The following is a 22,356-nucleotide window of genomic DNA, read 5'->3' on the forward strand; positions in this document are numbered from 1 at the left end:
ATTAGGCATCAGACTCTTGATTTCAGCTCAGGTCATGATCTCAAGGTTCCTGAGTTTTAAACCCCTCATCAGGCTCTGCTCTGACAGTGTGACTCCTGCTTAGATTCTTTTTCTTCCTGTCTCTCTACCTCTCCCCTGCTTGTGCGCCCTCTCTCTCTCTCTCTCAAAATAAGTAAATAAACTTAAAAAAAAAAAAAGTTGTTCTTAAAAAAAAAAAAGAAGCAATCTGAGCATAAAGGCATGAGCCTAATCACAGTCGTGATGCAGATTTGCTGTATCTGGAAAATTTTCAATCATACTGGTTTAAATGTATAGATTTACATAAAACCAGTATTTCTTTCTTTTTTCCCTCTCTTACCCCCATTGACTCATGCCCAATACTTTCCAAGGAGTTGTACTATGCCTCCAGTATGATATAGAACCACAATTGGCACTTACTTTTCCTTTAAAAAAATTATCTCACTTTAGGGGCAACTGGGTGGTTCAGTCGGTTAAGCATCCCACTCTTGATCTGAGTTCAGGTCACGATCTCACAGTTCATGAGTTTGCTGACCGCACGGAGCCTGCTTGGGATTCTGTCTCTCCGTCTTTCTCTCTGCTCCTCTCCCATGCGTGCTCTTTCTCAAAATAAAAATATTAATTTAAAAAATCTCATTTTTGGGGGCGCCTGGGTGGCTCAGTCGGTTAAGCGTCCGACTTCAGCTCAGGTCATGATCTCACGGTCTGTGAGTTCAAGCCCCGCGTCAGGCTCTGTGCTGACTGCTCAGAGCTTGGAGCCTGTTTCAGATTCTGTGTCTTCCTCTCTCTCTGACCCTCCCCCATTCATGCTCTGTCTCTCTCTGTCTCAAAAATAAATAAATGTTAAATAATTAAAAAAAAATAAAAATAAAAAATAAAAAGTCTCATTTTAATAAGAAGAATGTTTTGTTTCTTTTCCATTATATTTTGCAGGTAGTTGACGTAGTTATATTTAATATTTTTATCATTTCTGTATGATTAGCTTTGCTTTTTGTTAGAAATCATATTCTCTTAAGTCACATAAAAATTTTGTTTTAATGTTTTTAAATCAAGGTGAGACTTATTTTTTTAAATGATCCTCACTGTTTCTTAATTTCAATATAAAATAGTATTAATTGGATGGGGGGGGGTATAATCCTTGTCACTAAAACTTGCCTTTGAAAGTTCAAAGTCCAATGTATTCTAGTTTCTTATTAAAGCACAGAGATGTTAAATAAGGACACACAGCCCAAAAAGTGGATACTGGAGTCTTGCTGCTTTACATCTTCTATAGCATCCAGTGCTACTAATGAAATCTGATACCAGTTCAAGGATTTATTTGTTAAGTAAATGAATCTTTGATTTTGAAAACTTTATGAATTATGGAAGTTCCATAAGAATATTACCAGGTATGGACATTTTTCCATTCTGCTTCACACTCAGCAGTCACATACCTCTGCAGATAAATCTATTCACTTCTTAAAAGTTTTTATTATTATTTTTTATGTATAATTTCTCTGCTTGTATCCCTCTTCTGCAACCATTTTCTCCATTCCTTTTTCAGAAAATGTTTGTTTTTTAAATATAAGGTATTCTGGACTGATCCCCTCTGTTATTTTTCTGATTATTCTCACCTTTGCATCTTTTTTCTGTTCTCTACACTATAAATTTATTTTAATTTTTTTTAACATTTATTTATTTTTGAGACAAAGAGAGAGAGAGCATGAACAGGGGAGGGTCAGAGAAAGAGGGAGACACAGAATCTGAAACAGGCTCCAGGCTCTGAGCTGTCAGCACAGAGCCCGACGTGGGGCTCAAACCCACAGACCGTGAGATCATGACCTGAGCCGAAGTTGGACACTTAAACGACTGAGCCACCCGGGCGCCCCTAGAAATTTATTTTAAATTCATGTTTCAGAATTACTTTTATTCTATTCCTGAAAAATGTATTTCTTTAAAAAGTCTAGGATATATTTTTTGCATTCCCTTAAAAGATGATTCAATTTCTTTTTTTTTTTTTTTTTAATTTTTAATGTTTATTTTTGAGATGGTGTGAGTGGGGAAGGGGCAGAGAGAGAGGGAGACACAGAACTCAAGCAGGCTCCAGGCTCCACGCTGTCAACATAAAGCCCTATGAAAGGCTCAAACTCACAACTGCAAGATCATGACCTGAGCCAAATTCAGACACTATTAACTGACTGAGCCACCCAGGCACCCCTCAATTTCTTAGAGACCAGATACTAATTTTGAGCCTAGGTTACTTTGTAATACTTAAAATTTCTCTACATACACAGGGATGAGAGACTAACAAATGTGGACCTCTATTCCATATGTAGTGCACAAATTATTTAAACTCATTATTAAACTACGGTCTATGCCTGCTGTCTATACTCTGATTTAGGCCTTAATCATTCTTAGGGATCTGCCAAAAAGAAAGGACTAACTTTTGAGGTACCTGGGTTGCTCTGTTGGTTAAACATCCAGCTTTGATCTCAGCTTATATCTTGCTCTCTGGGTCATGAGTTCAAGCCCTGCCTTGGGCTATTGAAGCCTATTTAAAAAACAAACAAAAAAGACTAACTTTTGAAGCTGCCTTATTAAGTATATATTTTAGTTGCAATGTTTTTTTTTGTTTGTTTGTTTTTTTTATTTTGGCTTATCTTCTTTCCTCTTCTATCTCTCCCACTCTGTTCTTAACAAATATATCTGCTGTTGGTCCCCAATAACCCAAGTCACCTTCAGTTATCAGTTCTGGTATATATTTATTCCTCTCTGTACATAATTGACATTATTTCAGTGAGATATTTTGGAAGGGAGGAAATGTAAGGACATACGGTATCATTTTTTTAAGTTATAAATCTGATGCTTGAAAAAATTTGTTATAAAGGGTATATTTTAAAATTCATTTGAAAGTTATAAAGTGATAGCTTCTGGTTATAGGAAATGTTTGGTTCACAAATATTATTAATCTGTCCCCAGAGTTTTAATATTTCCCTGATCTCTTTTTCCTCTGGACCTAGCAAATATATAAGACCTCTTATTCCCTTTTGCAAAATTTCTCTTATCCCCAGTTCTTTTTTCTACTATAACTGTTAGAAAGTAAGTATATCTTCTGTACTTTTTTTTGTGTGTGACAAGTTCACTGTCCTAGAGTTCTCTGTTATATTTTTTCATCTTTCATTTCCATGGTGAGCTATAGATGCTACCTCAAGCAGTCTTTTAATGGTTTCCATCTTTCCTTCTCTTTTTCATTGATATCCTTGTGTTTGAAATATTATCATCCACCTCCAGGGCACTCAAGAGCAGTCACACTTCTCATTCATCTTGAAACTCCAATAATTGAAGTCCTCTACCTTCTCATATCTTTCTGTTAGGTGTAAGATTTGTCTGTTGTAAGAAATTTCCATTTTGTTTCAAGATCACACACAGGTGCTGACGTGTACACCACATTGAAGAATAAGCTCTTCGCCCAAGATTCTAAATATTCCCTTTCTTAACAACTGATGAGCATGCTTTTCAGATTACAGAAGGTGAAAAGCAGATCATCATGAATAAATAATTTGTCTAGTCTGCCCTGCGATAGAAAAAATGATACAAAATTGTAATTAAAGTTTTCAAAATGTCTTCATAGATTTTTTTTTAAGCACAGGAGTGTAAACTTCTAAAAAAAAGGGAATGAGAAATCCTTAGAGACACTTACCTCATTTATCGTTTTTCTTGAATTTCTTATCTCTCTACATCATCCTTTTCCTTTCCTTCCTTCTGTACTTGTCCTCACATAAAGAGCTGGAAGAATCCCACACTGGGAATGTCATGCACTTTGTGGAACATATGACATATTGTATGCACATGCTTTTAAAACTGTCTAGGGTCAATTCATTTTGATTTAGTAGTAGTAGCTACTATGGAAGATACTAGCAATAGGAGTTGCTCCTAAAGTGAGAATAATTTCTGTATGGATTTTTTTGACACTTCTCTTCTCAAGAAGGTGTTGAAATTGATTAGTATCCCTTCACAGATTTAAAATGTTTTGGGGGCGCCTGGGTGGGCAGTCGGTTAAACCTCCGACTACGGCTCAGGTCATGATCTCATGGCTTGTGAGTTTGGAGCCTGGAGCCTGCTTCGGATTTTGTGTCTCGCGCTCTCTCTGCCCTCTCTCTCTGTCTGTCAAAAATAAATAAACATTTAAAAAATTAAAATGTTTTAAACAAGAGCTGAATCTGACAAAGGTAAGTGAAGATTCCCTTGGAGGTAAGGAAGTAAAAAAAAAAAAAAAGAAGTTAAATATTTTCTTTGTGCCACCAAGTTATAACTTTTAAAAAAGTTTATGTAGGGGCGCCTGGGTGGCGCAGTCGGTTAAGCGTCCGACTTCAGCCAGGTCACGATCTCGCGGTCCGTGAGTTCGAGCCCCGCGTCGGGCTCTGGGCCGATGGCTCGGAGCCTGGAGCCTGTTTCCGATTCTGTGTCTCCCTCTCTCTCTGCCCCTCCCCCGTTCATGCTCTGTCTCTCTCTGTCCCAAAAATAAATAAAAAACGTTGAAAAAAAAATTTTAAAAAAGTTTATGTAACTACTTATAATTGATCATCTATAGACAGACTACCTCTTAAGCGATTCTCTAGTGAAATAAGCTGTATGATAATTGCATTATTGGATTTTCTTAAAGATAAAAAGATTGTAATAAACCTTCTAGCAACTGAAAAATGGTGATCAGCAATGTCACAGAAATTTGGAATGCTGACATTTTTATGGAGTGACTACTCCCCATTCAAGAACATTTACTAGAAAATTTGTGTCTATTCTGCTGAGTCAGGCAGAAATGCTATTGGATAGAGGGAATGGAGGTTTACAGTGAAATTCTCTCATTCATACTGCCAGGTTGTTTGTGGGAAATGACTGCTAATAATATATTGTGTAGTGCGATAATGCAAAATTAATTGTTTCACTTAATAGACTTTGAGAATCCTGGTAAGATTTCATTGATTCATTAGAAAAAGGAAGAAATCCATTGAAAAGGTCAGAGAAATTTAAGAGTCTAAAAAAAAAAACAAAAAAAAAACAAAAAAAAAAACCCAAAGCCTCTCTCTTTTCCAACATGCACCTCACACAAGCTTCTTACATTAGCAGTCCAGAGAAGCGGGCTATGAGCATAAGGAAACTGTTGAGATTCAGAGTGTGACATCTAGAAAGTACACAGGGCTTTATGCTTTTACCAAATAAGTATTTTAATTAAGGTGTTAATATCTATGCTTACAAAATTATGATAACCATATTGTTTGATAATATTTATTCACTATGTACTACAGAAGCTTCTATTGGCATGCATTTAAATACTAGACTCATGTCTACTAATGGAACAAACTCTTAGCTGTCCTACCATCCATGTCCATTGCACACATTATATCCCACGTTTCCCTGACTCCAGCATCCCGAAAAAGGTAAGAGTAGTTCTTAATTTTATAGTTACTTTTATTGTATTATGCTTACAAGTTCACCTTCCATAGTCGTGCAACACAGTTTCCAATTCCATCTCCAGCTGGTATGACTGTGTGGACTTGGACAAATAATATAATTTTTACTTCAATTATCTTACCTTTAAAATGGCAGTAGCACTTCTTATATGTATCTTATAGTTGTTTAAAGAATTAAGTTGAGAACAATCATTATGTGCCTTATCAACTGGAACGTGAGATTCACTCATTATGTCCTATTATCATTAGCACCATCTTCTTATCTGGCACTGTATGTTCATTAGTAAAATCATGGGATGCCCCCCCCAACCCCTTATATTCTAATTTCCTTGAGGTAGATTACATACTCTCTTAAACCACCACAATAGAGATCTTATGAATGTTTTCCTCTCTTCCTTCTTTTCTTTCTTTACCTTCCTCCTTTTTCTCTTTCTGCTTTCCTTCCTTCCTTCCTTCCTTCCTTCCTTCCTTCCTTCCTTCCTTCCTTCCTTATCTCCCTTCCTATCTTCTTTCTTTTCCTTTCCTCTCTCTGTCTCTCAATCTATCTCTTTTTTCTTTCTTCGTTTCTCACCTCTGGAAATGATCTGCAAGCCAACTAGTCTCTTCTTCCCTAATTATCACTGCTGTACATTTTATTTGTTGGTTGGTTTGTGATTTTTTGTTTTGTTTTGTTTTGTTTATTTTTTGTGGCCCAAGTCATTGAAAGACTCAGAGAGTCTCATCAAACTCAGTGCTATTGTGGATGCTCTAAGTGTCCGGCTGTGTCACTCTACAGCAGTGGGGTCATTCGTTTTCCATCTTGTTTGAGGTCCTATTATGTCCCCATTATCTTACCCCAGGAAATGTAAAGTAATTCCTACCCACCCATGGAAAGAAATTATCTGGTTTTCCCTCTGCCCTAGATCTTGCATCCCTAGAACCCCCCTCACTCCACAGGCTGATTGCAATGGGGACTGAAATACATTTCCTGAAGTAGATTTACATCTACTATCCAAGTCTCCTGATTTCCAATACCCATATAAATATTACATATTAACACAATTTTTTTTAACGTTTTATTTATTTTTGAGACAGAGAGAGACAGAGCATGAACAGGGGAGGGTCAGAGAGAGGGAGACACAGAATCTGAAACAGGCTCCAGGCTCTGAGCTGTCAGCACAGAACCCGACACGGGGCTCGAACTCACGGACCGCGAGATCATGACCTGGGCCGAAGTCGGCCGCTTAACCGACTGAGCCACCCAGGCGCCCCCATATTAACACAATTTAAAACATTGAGCTAATATCTGTTTTAGCAGCCTCTGTGATATATCCACAAAGTTTTGGAACTACCATCTATATATTTTCTTTTATTTTGGACAGCCCATGACTTTCTCATTCAATTTAGACTGTAGTGATTAATTATTAATCTTTCTTCAAAACTCAGTTATTTTTATTCCTTCTTTTCACTGAATTTCAAAGGACTCTGATTTACCTAAATTATATAAATAGTTCTTCTGTGATCAATTAATGTCAGTTTTCCTCTTCTTTCAAGTCATCTTTCAGCATCACTTTAGAATAGGAAAGATGTTAGGGGCACCTGGCTGGCTCAGTAGGTTGAGAGCTGATTTGGCAAAGGTTGTGATCTCATGTCTCGTGAGTTCGAGCCCCGCGTCAGGCTCTGTGCTGACAGCTCAGAGCCTGGAGCCTGCTTAGGATTCTGTGTCTCCCTCTCTCTCTACCCCTCCCCTGCTCATGTTCTGTCTCTCTTTCTCCCCAAAATAAATAAACATTCAAAAAAATTTAGAATAGAAAGATGTTAGTAGGAAAGATACAAAGATGGGAGTAAATGTGACATATATTTTCCTAATCCATATGGTTTTCTATTGTCAATATGAATTCTGAGTTGATGTGTTTGACTTATAATTTTTGATAAATATTTAAAATTTCTGAAACTCACTGTGGATGTTATATATCCATATCTATACATGTACAGATATGGATATATAGATATGTAACATCTGCATATATGTGTTTTTATTTAAATTCCAGTTAGTTAACATAATATTAGTTTCAGGTGTATAATTTAGTGATTCAACACTTCTTTACCACTGTTTTCCAGAATGGCTGCACCAGTTTATATTCTCACCAACAGGGAGTGCATTTCTCCACATCCTTTCTCCAAATCCTAATGAACACCATGTTGTTAATTTTAGTCATTCTTATGGATGTGAGGTGATATCTCATTATAGTTTTGATTTGTATTTTCCTGATGATGAGTGATGTTGATCATCTTTTCATGTGTCCATTGGGCATCTGTATGTCTTCTTTGGAAAAATGTCTATTCATGTCTTCTGCCCATTTTTTAATTAATTTATTTTTATGGGGGAGTTTAGTTTTATAAGTTCTTTATACATTTATATATTTTGGATTATAATATATATTGTATAAGTTTTTATATATTTTTGAGATATATATGTGTGTGTATATATATATATATATACACACACACACATAATACACACATATATTTAATCTAACACACTTGTATTCTTTAGGGAATTGTTTTTGGTGTTATTTATTTATTTATTGTCCCTACTCTCCATAGGATATATCATTAAAAATTTACTGTGTTCATAAATGGCTCTGCCAGTAATTCATGTAAAACTGTGCTGGTGCACATATGAAAGGTATCCTTAGGATATTCATTCTGAGGAGAACTGCTGGATCTTAGAGCATGTGTACCTTTAACATTAGAAACTAATGTCAAACTGTCTCCTACAGGGATTATATCCAACAGCAGTGGAGTACATATTCATGCTAATATTAGAGACTAAAAAAGTTTTTACTTTTTAAAATTCTTTTATTAGGTCCATATTGCCTCATTTTAGTTTTAATTACATTTCTGGGATAGCTATTAAGGTTGAGCATCTTTTCCCATATTTATTGTAATTCCTATTTATTCTTCTGGGAAGGTTTATATCTTTTTGCCATTTTACTTTGATCTGTTTGAGTTTATTCTACAGATATTTGAAATCCTTCACAGCTGGGTGAAAATTCTTGATAGGTTATATATGGTGGAATTCTATTCTCTGTTGGTAGTGTGTAATTTGGCTTTCTTTATGGTGACTGCTGATGAACAGAATTTCTTAATGTATTTTGATTTATCAATTTCTTAATTTTTTGTTTAAAGTGGTTTGTGCTCTTACATCTTCTTAAAAATTCCTTCCATGCCACAGCATCATAAAGATTCTCTTTTTTAACTTTCAAAAACATTAAGGTTTTGTTTTTCACATTAATCCAGAATATAAATGTATGACAAAGATTGCTTTCAGGTTGCTCTCAGCTAAATTTTAGATGGGCTTCTTCCTAACTATAGCCCCTCACTTGCCTTTTTAAAAAGAATTTACTTTAGAAAACTTATAGTAAATTCTTCACCTACCTCCTTTGAGATATAAAACTGTTTGAAGGCCACCTGCCAATTTTACCACCCAGGAGTGTATTTCGTAAGGACTTGGGAACCATCACTTTAAAATATAATCATCAAGGATAACCTCTAGGTTTCTGTGAAAGGATAGGAATCTGATTTCAGCTGGCAAGTTACTCCACATTGTAACCCTACCTCCTATCATGGAAATATGAGGAAGTTTACTTTGCGTACAGTCACTTAGCAAACACAGATGGTCCATGTTCCTCTTTTCATCCCAACTCTTACAAAACAGCAGTGTTTCTTTTGGTTCATCAGAGTTAAATTCATACTTCATTCTGATCTCTCTCTCTTTTTGAAATAACAGTGAATAAAGTCTTCCTTACCTATCCAACTTTGGTGCAATTTTTGTTTTGACATTAACCCTTTAAAAAAAAGTCACTAAAAAAAATTTAATCTATTTTCTGTTGAACTATTTTAAATGAACATTGTCTATTCTTTGTTGTTTTGAGTTTCACAATTCTGAATGAAGTAGAATTATTATTACTTTTATTTATCTTAGTTGAATTAATTCATTGGGCTTCTGCAATTAAAGAATCATTGGCTTGGGAGACCTGGGTGGCTCAGTCAGTTAAGTGTCCGACATTGGCTCAGGTCATGATCTCATGGTTTATGAGTTCAGTCCCCATGTCGGGCTCTGTGCTGACAGCTCAGAGCCTGGAGCCTGCTTCAAATTCTGTGTCTCCCTCTCTCTCTGCCCCTCCCCTGCTAGCACTCTGTCTCTCTCTCTCTGTCTCTCTCAAAAATAAACATTAAAAATTAAAAAAAAAAGAAAAGAATTGTTGGCTTTTCTTAGTTTTGGAAAATTCTCAGCTGTTATCTCATGGAATATTTCTTTTCCATTCTCTTCTTTACTCCATAACTCTGATTACATGTATTTTAGAAATTATAAATTATTGTCTGTTTCCATTTTGTGGTTTTATAGTTTAATTCTCCTTTCAATTATATCAAAACTCTCATTTAAATCCATTAGCTTTTTTTTTTTTAAGTTTTATTTATTTATTTTGAGACAGAGAAAGAGAACACATGCAGGAAAGGACAGAGAGAGAGGGAGAGAGAATTCTAAGCAGGCTCCACACCATCAACCCAGAGTCCAATGTCAGGCTCGAACTCAGGAACTGTGAGATCATGACCTGAGTTGAAACCACCAGTCAGTCAGTTAACCAACTGAGCCACCCAAGCACCCCTAAATCCATTAATTTTTAATTATTTAAGAAATGTATAGTTCTATTTTATAATTTGTAAATTTATTTATTAATGTTTTATAGTCTCTTTCTCCTCACTTACAGTTTAATCCCTACTTACATTTCATTAAATATTTGACTAATAATTTTTATTTTATGTCTTATAATTCAAATAGCTGAGATCTTGGTGATTTGATACTGCTGTCTGACATTTTATAGTATTTTTTTATTTTCATGTTGTGATTTTGGGAAGATTATTTCATATTTATTGGGGGTGTTGGTGACATTTATTAAGCTTTGGAAAAGGTGATATTTCCTGAAAATATTAAATTTAGCTTGTGCTTACTATTTGCAAGCATTCTACTGTTGATTCTATTTTGTTTTGTGTTTTGTTTTGTTTTGTTTTTTTGAAAAGCTTTTTTTTTTTTCAACGTTTTTTATTTATTTTTGGGACAGAGAGAGACAGAGCATGAACGGGGGAGGGGCAGAGAGAGAGGGAGACACAGAATCGGAAACAGGCTCCAGGCTCCAAGCCATCAGCCCAGAGCCCGACGCGGGGCTTGAACTCACGGACCGCGAGATCGGGACCTGGCTGAAGTCGGATGCTTAACCGACTGCGCCACCCAGGCGCCCCCTGTTGATTCTATTTTGAAATAGAATTTTGGCTTTAGATATTTTTCAGGTGTTCATAATATCAAGGAACTATGGATTGACACTACTAATATGTACATTGTATGATGAGTGCAAATTTTTAGAAAACTATATATATATATAGAGAGAGAGAGAGAGAGAGAGAGAGAGAGATTATATCTGCCCTCTTAACCACAGCTCTAGAAGTGCAACTATCATTGTCCTTCCTCATAGTAAACGGTTAAGTGGTAATTTAATTTAAAATTATTCTCAGCATGGGGGCGCCTGGGTGGCTCAGTGGGTTAAACAGCCGACTTCAGCTCAGATCATGATCTCACAGTCCGTGAATTCGAGCTCCGTGTTGGGCTCTGTGCTGACAGCTCAGAGCCTGGAGCCTGTTTCAGATTCTGTGTCTCCCTCTCTCTGACCCTCCCCCATCATGCTCTGTCTCTCTCTGTCTCAAAAATAAATAAACGTTAAAAAAAAAATTAAAAAAATAAAATAAAATAAAATAATTCTCAGCTGAATGCATAGTCCTTTGAGGACTCAATCAACTTCATGCAGTTGCTTCCCAGCTGGACTTGCTAACTACCCTAACTGGGATCAAGGCTTAATATTCCTATCTTCTTTGGTCTTTCATGCCTAAAAGTTATCATTGTGCTCACTAGGGTTAGGCAAATGCGTTACAAATGAAAAATGGTTTCAGTATTCTGATTAAAGGTCTAGACTCTTGCTTTATTTTTTTTTTAAGTCAGGATTTCTAAATATCTTGCCAGAATATACACACTTGAAGTTTTATTGTTGTTGTTTTCTTTTATTCATTTTGTTTTATCTATCATTATTAGTTATTTTCATTGACAGTGAAAATAGCAATTGTTTTCACTGATAGGTATCTAGTTTGCTGGAAAGTGACATTAGCATGATTAGATTTAAAATTTTTTTTTTAACGTTTATTTATTTTTTAGACAGAGAGAGACAGAGCATGAACAGGAGAGGGGCAGAGAGAGAGGGAAACACAGAATCGGAAGCAGGCTCCAGGCTCTGAGCCATCAGCCCAGAGCCCGATGCGGGGCTCAAACTCACAGACCGTGAGATCGTGACCTGAGCTGAAGTCAGACGCTTAACCGACTGAGCCACCCAGGCGCCCCTAGCATGATTGGATTTTAAAAAACAACTGATATGAAGGAGAAAATAAGGTTGAAATATAACTTGTGACAGTATCAATTGCATATTTTTAAAAACATAGAAAGCTATAATATATATTGTTTGTAAATACATGTATGTTGTGAAAATATATTTTAAATGTATAGTTGATGAAATGATGAGATATACAGCAAGCTCAAGCTACTTCAGAGGAAGGTATTTGGGAATGACATAGGACATTGATAAGGAGAATGGATTAATTTATTCATTGATATTTACTTAGTTTTTGAGAGAGAGACAGAGAGAGAGAGAGAGAGAGAGAGACTCTCAAGCAGGTTCCATGTCCAGCATGGACCCCGATGTGGGGCTCAATTTCATGACCCTGCGATCATAACCTTAGCCAAAATCAAGAGTTGGATGCTTAACTGACTGAACCACCCAGGCACCGCTCTTCATTGGTTGTTAAAACATAGTCATTTTATTTATTATAAAATGACTTATACTTTATATATCATTATTTCATTAAATTGCCTTTAAGCATCAGGAAAAATAGGAAATAGATTTAAATAGTATCCACAGTAAAGTTACAACCAGGACCAGAACCTGAATTATATGATTATAGAATTATAAACTGATTAGCTAAAATGTATCACTTTGCATAAATATATCATGTACTACCTTAAAATAACCTTTGAACAAGGTACTTTTAGTTCATGTTTATTGTTATGGATACTAATAATGATGTTTATTTTTCTGTGCTTATTAGAAAGCATATAATTTCTATTTCTCAGTAAATTAGCAGGAAATATTTTGACTTTATAAACATGTTATATGTTTTCTTCCATTTCTGTAATAATGAATTCATATTTGACCTTATGAATTTTTTAGGTTCATTCATCTACTTTGAGGGAGAGAGAGAGAGAGAGAAAGCAAGCTGGGTAGGGGCAGAGAGAGAGGGAGGGATAGAATCCCAAAAATGCTCCATGCTGTCAGCACATGGAACTTTTCACAGGGCCCGATCTTATGAATTCTGAGATCATGACCAGAGCTGAAATCAAGAATCCAACACTTAACCAACTGAGCTACCCCGGTGCCTGGACCTTATAATTTTGAAAACATTATAAAATCCTATACTCCGTTTGTTTATCCATGACATTCTTTATATACCAGATGCCCGCCAGATGTGCAAGGTAGAGAGACGAGCTTTCAATAACTTACCAATTTGCATTCCCTTTGTTTAAATCTTTTTTTTTTTTATTTTCAAAATACTTTATTTCTATCTTTTTATTTTTCCATTGGAAAATAGAGTCCAAAGTCGTGTTCTCATGCCAGCGGTAATGTTGGCATTCACTTATGCATTGAATAATTTATGCATTATTTTAACACCCTAAAATTATTAAGATGACACTTTTAGATCTATGTAACAATTACTTCCAAAAATGTAAGTTCCATTTAATGGTGACAGAGATTATAACCATAAAGCATGTATATAGACAATTTAGTTGCATAAAGTTCTTGAGTGATTTCAGTGGGAAAAAAATTCTTTAGAACACTGTCTGAGGTGCCACTTCCAAAGACATTTGCCAAACCTTCTAAGTATTATTAATAAGTGTCCGTAAGTATAAAACTCAGTAATGGAAGTACAGTAATTCAGAATAATCTTCATACTGGAAAATTGAGAATGCTACTAAAATTTATATATGTGAGCATAAATATATAAAAAATATATACATTTAAATATAAAATTATGTGTATACATGCATATACAAATTTACACACACATACATTTTTATATGTATATATCAAAATCCAGAAAAAGACAAAATTCAGGAGCTTAAGCCAGCTTTTTAAAAAAAAATAGTGTTTATTTATTTTTGAGACTGAGAGAAACAGAGTGCAAGAGGGGGAGGGGCAGAGAGAGAGAGGGAGACAGAGAATTTGAAGAAAGTTCCAGGTTCTGAGTTGTCAGCACAGAGCCTGACATGGGGTTTGAAACCACAAACCATGAGATCATGACCTGAGCCAAAGTCAGATGCTTAACTAACTGAGCCACCCCGGTGCCCCAAGCTAAAGCTGGCTTTTAATGTTGTTTTTGCTAAATTAATATAGCCACTGTGAAAAATATTATGGAAATTTCTCAAAAAATTAAAAAAATATAAATGCCATAGGATCTAATAATTCCACTATTATTTATCCAAAGAAAACAAGAATACTAATTCAAAAAGATATGCACTCTTATCTTAACTGCAGCACTATTTATAATGGCTAAGGTATGGAAGCAATGTAAGTGACCATTGATAGACGAATATCATAAAAAAGGTAAGAATGTGCATGGAGGGTACTATGCTAAGTGAAATAAGTCAGACTGAGAAAGAAAAAAATACCATGTGATTTTACTCATGTAGAATCAAAAAATTAAAAAAAAAATGAACAAACAAAAAGGAGAATCAGAGCTATAACTACAGAGAACAAACTTAGGGTTGCCAGAGGTGTAAGAGGTTGGGCAAATGGGTGAAAGTGGGTGGGAAATACAGGCTTCCAGTTATGGCATAAATAAGTCACAGGATTAAGGCACAGCATAAGGAATATAGTCAATTATACTGTAATAGTAATGTATGGGGAGAGATGGTACCTACACTTGTGAATACAGCATAATGTATAAACCTCTCCAATCACTACTTGTACACCTGAAACTAATGTAACATTGTGTGTCAACTAAACTTAAAACAAAACAAAAAATAATAAACAGAGGACCAAGAGTTTAAAGAAGCTGTAAGTATAATAGTAACCATTAAAACAAAAATATAAACTTTCTTAAAAATTCAACAAAATAGCTAACAATGGACATCTCATAGAAAAATAAACAGGAAATACAACATAATAACAATAATAAAATAAAGCTGCTTTTGCTATGGGCTAAGACGGAGAAACAATTTTGAGAGCTTTGAGATGAAACGCAAAAGTTGAAGTCCAAGATAAGGTGGGAATCTGGTAAACAATCCTCTACTTATACGTAATTATATAAACTGCACAGCTGCTCCCTGAAGTAAACTTAAAGCAGAATTGAAGTAGGTCTTGCAGACACAGAATCCTGACTTCAAAACACTTTGATAGTTCAGGAAATTTCAAGTTGTGAAATTGGCTTACAGTGATTTTAGATTACTCATTCCATCATATGGCTTTAGTGCAAAAGAAAATTCTCCTGAAGAAACGTATTATTTTTCTTGTTCTCAAAATGTGTCACAAAAACTTCTAAAATACAGTGCCTAATACACATTTAAAATAATCTAGGCATGAAATAAAGTAAATCATTGTGTCTGAGAACCAAGAGAAATTATTAACAGCTGATAGGAGCTCACTAAAATACTTTGTAGTAAAGGACATTCTTTCTATTGGGGAGATAAGTTGAATTTAAAAATGTCACCAAGACACTAGAAAATATAAACATGCATTGCATATTTGCAAAAGAGCCAACTACAAATTGTAAAAATAGAATATACACTAATCAAGACTAAGAACTCAATAAGTACGATTAATAGCAGTGTTCGAATAAAAAAAATTCCAGATTTAAACACACAGGAACAAAACGATTGAAAAATTGTGACGAAGGAAGAAGCATGGAAAATCTAGTGAGAAAATATAACACATATTTATTTGGAGTCAGCAGAAATGGAAAAAAATGTGGAAGAACCAATTTTTTTTTTAATTCATGGGAGTTTCCTCTAATTGATAAAATACAGCATCTGTAGATTCAAGAAGCCAAATGAATACCAAAGCAATAAGTAAAATCTATATACAAAAACATTATATGAACCTAAAGAAATCATACACAAAGAGAAATTTAGAACAGATTACATTTGGCTTGAAGAAAGGATGATGGCAGCGTAGGAGCAAGCTGGGCTCACCGTGTCCTGCTGATCACTTAGATTCCACCTACACCTGCCTAAATAACCCAGAAAACTGCCAGAAGACTAGCAGAATGATTTCTCTGGAGCCAAGAGCAGATGAGAGGCCCACGGAAGGGGGTAGGAAGGGCGGAGAAGCGGTGTGCGCTCAATGGACTGGCAGGAGGGAGCCTGGGTAGAAGGGCAGCCCTCCGGCAAAGCAGAGCCCCCGAGTCTGGCTTGCAAAAGTGGAGGGGCTGGATGGAATGTGTTCGGACAGCAAGCGGGACTTAACATCTGGAATGTTATAAGTTAACAGCTCTGCTCAGAGAGCAGGAGGCCTGGAAGACAATGGGAAGGAGAGCTGTGGAGCCCCGGAAGACAGAGCTAAGCTTGGCGGGGAACAAAGGCGCTTGCCAAGGCCATCTCCCGCGTCTATCCCCCAGCCAAAATCCCAAAGGGAACCAGTTCCTGTCAGGTAACTTGCTTGCACTGCACAAACACCCAAGGCTCTGCTTCTGCTGATCCATCTCTCTGGCGGCGGGTCTGACTCACTCCTGGTGCCGCAGGGCCCCTCCTGAAACAGATCACCAAAGGAAAAGTGAACTGAGCCTGCCCCTCCCACCCCTGTGTAACTTGCGGATCCAACCAAGCTAATAACCTAGATCCCCAGCACCACAAGCCTGGCAGTGTGCAAGTAGCCCAGAGGAGCCACGCCACCCCACAGTGAATCCCGCCCCTAGGAGAGGGGAAGAGAAGGTACACACCAGTATGACTGTGGCCCCAGTGGTGGGCTGAGGGCAGACAACAGATCTGACTATGGCCGCCCACCAATGCAAGTTATTCAAGACAGCACAGGGGAGTGCCCTGCAGTTCCGCACCATTCCAGGGACTATCCAAAATGACTAAACAGAAGAATTCCCCTCAAAAGAATCTCCAGGAAATGACGACAACTAATGAATTGATCAAAAAGGATTTAAACAATATAACAGAAAGTGAATTTAGAATAATAGTCATAAAATTAATCGCTGGGCTTGAAAACAGTATACAGGACAGCAGAGAATCTATCACTACAGAAATCAAGGGACTAAGGAACAGCCAGGAGGAGCTAAAAAAATGCTAAAAATGTGCTGCAAAATAATATGGAGATGACCACAGTCGGATTGAAGAGGCAGAAGAGAGAATAGGTGAACTAGAAGATAAAATTATGGAAAAAAGGAAGCTGAGAAAAAGAGATAAAAAAAAATCCAGGAGTATGAGGGGGAAATTAGAGAACTAAGTGATGCACTAAAGAGAAATAATCTACGCATAATTGGTATTCCAGAGGAGGAAGAGAGAGGGAAAGGTGCTGAAGGTGTACTTGAAGAAATAACTGAGAACTTCCTGGATCTGGGGAAGGAAAAAGGCATTGAAATCCAAGAGGCACAGAGAACTCCCTTCAGACGTAACTTGAATCGATCTTCTGCACGACATATCACAGTGAAACTGGCAAAATACAAGGTTAAAGAGAAAATTCTGAAAGCAGCTAGAGATAAACGTGCTCTAACATATAAAGGGAGACCTGTAAGACTCGTGACCGATCTCTCTACTGAAACTTGGAAGGTCAGAAAGGAATGGCAGGAGATCTACAATGTGATGAACAGAAAAAAATATGCAGCCGAGAATCCTTTATCCAGCAAGTCTGTCATTTAGAATAGAAGGAGAGATAAAGGTCTTCCCAAACAAACAAAAACTGAAGGAATTCGTCACCACTAAACCAGCCCTACAAGAGATCCTAAGGGGGATCCTGTGAGACAAAGTACCAGAGACATCGCTACAAGCATAAAACATACAGACATCACAATGACTCTAAACCCATATCTTTCTATAATAACACTGAATGTAAATGGATTAAATGTGCCAACGAAAAGACATAGGGTATAGAATGGATAACAAAACAAGACCCATCTATTTGCTGTCTACAAGAGACTCATTTTAGACCTGAGGACACCTTTAGATTGAGAGTGAGGGGATGGAGAACTATTTATCATGCTACTGGAAGCCAAAAGAAAGCTGGAATAGCCATACTTATATCAGACAAACTAGACTTTAAATTAAAGGCTGTAACAAGAGGGGCGCCTGGGTGGCGCAGTCGGTTAAGCGTCCGACTTCAGCCAGGTCACGATCTCGCGGTCCGTGAGTTTGAGCCCCGCGTCAGGCTCTGGGCCGATGGCTCGGAGCCTGGAGCCTGTTTCCGATTCTGTGTCTCCCTCTCTCTACACCTCCCCTGTTCATGCTCTGTCTCTCTCTGTCCCAAAAATAAATAAAAAACGTTGAAAAAAAAAATTTTAAAGGCTGTAACAAGAGATGAAGAAGGGCATTATATAATAATTACAGGGTCTATCCACCAGGAAGAGCTAAAAATTATAAATGTCTATGCGCTGAATACGGGAACCCCCAAATATATAAAACAATTACTCACAAACATAAGCAACCTTATTGATCAGAATGTGGTAATTGCAGGGGACTTTAACACCCCACTTACAGAAATGGATAGATCATCTAGACACACGGTCAAAGAAACAAGGGCCCTGAATGATACATTGGATCAGATGGACTTGACAGATATATTTAGAACTCTGCATCCCAAAGCAACAGAATATACTTTCTTCTCGAGTGCACATGGAACATTCTCCAAGATAGATCAAATACTGGGTCACAAAACAGCCCTTCATAAGTATACAAGAATTGAGATCATACCATGCACACTTTCAGACCACAATGCTATGAAGCTTGAAATCAACCACAGGAAAAAGTCTGGAAAACCTCCAAAAGCAGGGAGGTTAAAGAACACCCTACTAAAGAATGAGTGGGTCAACCAGGCAATTAGAGAAGAAATTAAAAAATATGTGGAAACAAATGAAAATGAAAATACAACAATCCAAATGCTTTGGGATGCAGCGAAGGCAGTCCCGAGAGGAAAATACATTGCAATCCAGGCCTATCTCCAGAAACAAGAAAAATCCCAAATACAAAATCTAACAGCACACCTAAAGGAAATAGAAGCAGAACAGCAAAGACATCCTAAACCCAGCAGAAGAAGAGAAATAATAAAGATCAGAGCAGAAATAAACAATATAGAATCTAAAAAAATGTAGAGCAGATTAACGAAACCAAGAGTTGGTTTTTTGAAAAAATAAACAAAATTGATACACTTCTAACCAGGCTTCTCAAAAAGAAAAGGGAGATGACCCAAATAGATAAAATCATGAATGAAAATGGAATTATTACAAACAATCCCTCAGAAATACAAGCGGTTATCAGGGAATACTATGAAAAACTATATGCCAAAAAACTGGACAACCTGGAAGAAATGGACAAATTACTAAACACCCACACACTTCCAGAACTCAAACTGGAGGAAATAGAAAGCTTGAACAGACCCATAGCCAGCCAAGAAATTGAATCAGTCATCAAAAATCTCCCAACAAATAAGAATCCAGGACCAGATGGCTTCCCAGGGGAGTTCTACCAGACGTTTAAAGCAGAGATAATACCTATCCTTCTCAAGCTATTCCAAGAAATAGAAAGGGAAGAAAAACTTCCAGACTCATTCTATGAAGCCAGTATTACTTTGATTCCTAAACCAGACAGAGACCCAGTAAAAAAAGAGAACTACAGGCCAATATCCCTGATGAATATGGATCCAAAAATTCTCAATAAAATACTAGCAAATAGAATTCAACAGCATATAAAAAGAATTATTCACCATGATCAAGTGGGATTCATTCCTGGGATGCAGGGCTGGTTCAACATTCGCAAATCAATCAATGTGATACATCACATTAATAAAAGAAAAGATAAGAACCATATGATCCTGTCAATCGATGCAGAAAAAGCATTTGACAAAATTCAGCATCCTTTCTTAATAAAACCCCTTGAGAAAGTCGGGATAGAAGGAACATACCTACACATCATAAAAACCATTTATGAAAAGCCCACAGCTAATATCATCCTCAATGGGGAAAAACTGAGAGCATTTTCCCTGAGATCAGGAACACGACAGGGATGCCCACTCTCACTGCTGTTGTTTAACATAGTGTTGGAAGTTCTAGTGTCAGCAATGAGATAACAAAAGGAAATCAGAGGCATCAAAATTGGCAAAGATGAAGTGAAGCTTTCGCTTTTTGCAGATGACATGATATTGTACATGGAAAATCCAATAGACTCCACCAAAAGTGTGCTAGGACTGATACATGAATTCAGCAAAGTTGCAGGATACAAAATCAATGTACAGAAATCAGTTGCATTCTTATACACTAATAATGAAGCAACAGAAAGACAATTAAAGAAACTGATCCCATTCACAAATGCACGAAGCATAAAATACCTAGGAATAAATCTAACCAAAGATGTAAAAGATCTGTATGCTGAAAACTATAGAAAGCTTATGAAGGAAATTGAAGAAGATATAAAGAATTGGAAAGACATTCACTGCTCATGGATTGGAAGAATAAATATTGTCAAAATGTCAATAGTACCCAAAGCTATCTACACATTCAATGCAATCCCAATCAAAATTGCACCAGCATTCTTCTCAAAGCTAGAACAAGCAATCCTAAAATGTGTATGGAACCACAAAAGACCCTGAATAATCAAAGTAATATGGAAGAAGAAGACCAAAGAGGGAGGCATCACAATCCCAGTCTTTCGCCTCTACTCCAAAGCTGTCATCATCAAGACAGCATGGTATTGGCACAAAAATAGACACATAGACCAATGGAATAGAATAGAGACTCCAGAATTGTATCCACAGAAGTATAGCCAATTAATCTCTGACAAGGCAGGAAAGAACATCCAATGGAAAAAGACAGTCTCTTTCACAAATGGTGTTGGAGAACTGGACAGCAACATGCAGAACGTTGAAAGTAGATCACTTTCTCACACCATTCACAAAAATAAACTCAAAATGGATAAAGGACTTGAATGTGAGACAGGAAACCATCAAAACCCTAGAGGAGAAAGCAGGAAAAGACCTCTCTGACCTCAGCTGTAGCAATTTCTTACTTGACACATCCCCAAAGGCAAGGGAATTAAAAGCAAAAATGAACTATTGGGACCTCATGAAGATAAAAAGTTTCTGCACAGCAAAGGAAACAATCAACAAAACTAAAAGGCAACCAACAGAATGGGAGAAGATATTTGCAAATGACATATGGCACAAAGGGCTAGTATCCAAAATCTATAAAGAGCTCATCAAACTCCACACCCGAAAAACAAATAATCCAGTGAAGAAATGGGCAGAAAACATCAATAGACACATGTCTAAAGAAGACATCTGGATGGCCAACAGGCACATGAAAAGACGCTCAATGTCGCTCCTCATCAGGGAAATACAAATAAAAACCACACTCAGATATCACCTCATGCCAGTCAGAGTGGCCAAAATGAACAAATCAGGAGACTATAAATGCTGGAGAGGATGTGGAGAAACCGGAACACTCTTGCACTGTTGGTGGGAATGCAAACTGGTGCAGCTGCTCTGGATAACTGTGTGGAGTTTCCTCAAAAAATTAAAAATAGACCTACCCTATGACCCAGCAATAGCACTGCTAGGAATTTATCCAAGGGATATAGGAGTGCTGATGCATAGGGGCACTTGTACCCCAATGTTTATAGCAGCACTCTCAACAATAGCCAAATTGTGGAAAAAGCATAAATGTCCATCAACTGATGAATGGATAAAGAAATTGTGGTTTATATACACAATTGAGTACTACATGGCAATGAGAAAGAATGAAATATGGCCCTTTGTAGCAATGTGGATGGAACTGGAGAGTGTGATGCTAAGCCATACAGAGAAAGACAGATACCCTATGTGTTCACTCTTATTCAGATCCTGAGAAACTTAACAGGAACCCATGGGGGAGGGGAAGGAAAAAAAAAAAGAGGTTAGAGTGAGAGAGAGCCAAAGCATAAGAGACTGTTCAAAACTGAGAACAAACTGAGGGCTGATGGGAGGTGGGAGGGAGGGGAGGGTGGGTGAAGGGTATTGAGGAGCGCACCTTTGGGATGAGCACTGGGTGTTGTATGGAAACCAATTTGACAATAAATTTCATATATTGAAAAAAAAAACAGATTGCATTTAAGTTAGCCACATTTAACAACCATTAGGCTATTAGATGACTTCTAATAGCAGAATGGAAGCAAGACAGCAGGAAGATAATATTTTAAATACATAGGTTGAGATAATTGCCAACCACCAGTTTTAAACACAGCAAAAAATAGTATTCAAGAATGGATGTGAAAAAATGGCATTTCTAGATAAACAAATTCTGGTAAGATCCACCGTCAGCAAACCTGTCATAAAATGAATATTTTGAGCTTTCTTCAGGAAGAAGAAAAATCATCTCAGTTGTCAGTTTGGAGATGCAGAAAGGAATGGAGAGCAACAGAAATAAGCAAGTATACTTTCACCAAGATACTCAGATTCTGGGCCATAAGACATACTTCAACAAACTTAAAATAATTGGAATCATACAATGTCTGCTCTCAGACCACAGTGGAATTTAACTAGAAAACAGTAACAGAAAAATGGAAAGTCCC

The sequence above is a fragment of the Neofelis nebulosa genome, chromosome 12, assembly GCF_028018385.1.
Source record: "Neofelis nebulosa isolate mNeoNeb1 chromosome 12, mNeoNeb1.pri, whole genome shotgun sequence".
NCBI classification, from domain to species: domain Eukaryota; kingdom Metazoa; phylum Chordata; class Mammalia; order Carnivora; family Felidae; genus Neofelis; species Neofelis nebulosa.